A 1,782-nucleotide genomic window follows, 5' to 3' on the forward strand; every position below is an offset into this window, starting at 1 on the left:
TTTCCTCTGGATTATGAGGCCCCAACCACTGACGGAAGACAGAATACTGGGCTAGATGGACCATTGGTCTGACCCAGAATGGCCATTCTTATGATCTGGCGAAGTGAGCTGCCTTCACTTGCCCTCAGATCCAAATATAGTCCCCTTGAAGGCAATACAAATACGCATTATTTAAGTTTCATAGTTTTGTGGTGTGGTGCGGTGCTGTCATTTCATTCTAGAGTTGTATATACTTTCAGAGAGAGACTAGTGTTTTATAAAATGTCCTCCAGCAGAAACCTACAAAATACAAAGACGTTAACAAAACATTACAATTGTAATTTTAAACATTCAAAAATCAAGAAATGGAAAAGTTCCCATGGTAATTTCCTCTTACCGCAAACTGAGATTTATACTAGATACAACATATAAACTGAAAAAATATTTCTTATATGTATATTAAACAGCATAACCATTCTCTAAAATTACACCTTAATATACCATATGGTTAAAATTGGCAAGTTACAGTTAAAATGATTCCTCTAGCTTTTCCTTTGCCTGACTTTCAAGTACTTGATATTGATTATGAACAACCCCAGTCAGCTCAAAAGTGCACTTCATTTCATGTAGCTCTTTATATTGTACTTCAAGAGGTGTAGGTCTCTTTCCACTGCCAGAGGGAGAGGCAAAGATCTCTAGTAACAGGAACTGAAGGGTGTATTGATCAAACCAAGAATGCTTACAGACTGAGTTAGAACAGGTTTCAAGTCACATTATCTCCAAATCCGGATGATAATGATCATCATCATTGTTAATAGCAACTTATTCGGAAGGTTAGTTTTATTTTCAATGCCAGTAAGATTCCCCATGGAAAGAGGAGACCTGTTCCATGAGAGCTGTCACAAGATCCTGCTGCTGTGGCAGTTTGGCTGCAGGGCAGATGTCAGACAGTGCTCAGAGATTGTCTATCGCACTGCAACTCACACACCAAGAGCATCCTTCATGCTTTTTTTGCGCCGCACTAAAATAAATCATCCCCCACGCCCCCGAAGGAGAGACGCTTGTACACAGCCCCCGCTTTACAAATTCGCCGAGTGCATCCCCCTCCCTCACCCCCAGAGCGAGCGTGTGGGGGCGACAGCTGACCTCCGGGCTGCTCCTCGGGACACCGCGCCTCGGATACAGCGTGGTCCCGGTGTGCCGCGCTGGGGGGGGGGGGGGGGGAAGTACTCACAGACGGCGGCTGCAGAACTCACGCTGCCCCCGTGCAGCGGCCTGGCACGCTGCGGACACCGGCAGAGCCCTTGCAGCCGGGGCATCCCGCAGCTCCCTGCCCGGATTCATTCGCCTCCGCCCGCCCGCGCCGTTCGAAAGGCCCAATCGGGCGGAGCGAGGAGGAGCCTGGCGAGCCGGGCCGCAAGCCCTGGGCGTCGGCCACAGCCAGCCCCGCCCCTCCGTCGGGCGAGCCCGGCCGCACCCGCTGCAGGGAGCTTCCAGGCGCAGCCTCGGAGTCCCGGTCGCTCCCTGGCCCGGGGCGGCTGCAACAGCATCGCCTGACAGCCCCTGTGCTGCTGCCTCCCCGTCCCCCGGGCTCGGCTCTGTCTGTCTCTCCCCCGGGGAGGGGGAGGATGTCGCTGCAGGCTGTCCCCAGGGGCGGGACAGGATCGGTGGCCCGTGCGCCCTGCTCTTCTGCAGCCCCCGAACCTGCTGCAGAATGGGGCTTTGTGGGGGAGAGGGCTAGTTCAGTGGTCTGAGCATTGGCCTGCTAAACCCAGGGTTGTGAGCTCAGCCCTTGAGGGAGCC

This window comes from Lepidochelys kempii, chromosome 1 (assembly GCF_965140265.1).
Source record: "Lepidochelys kempii isolate rLepKem1 chromosome 1, rLepKem1.hap2, whole genome shotgun sequence".
Classification (NCBI taxonomy): domain Eukaryota; kingdom Metazoa; phylum Chordata; order Testudines; family Cheloniidae; genus Lepidochelys; species Lepidochelys kempii.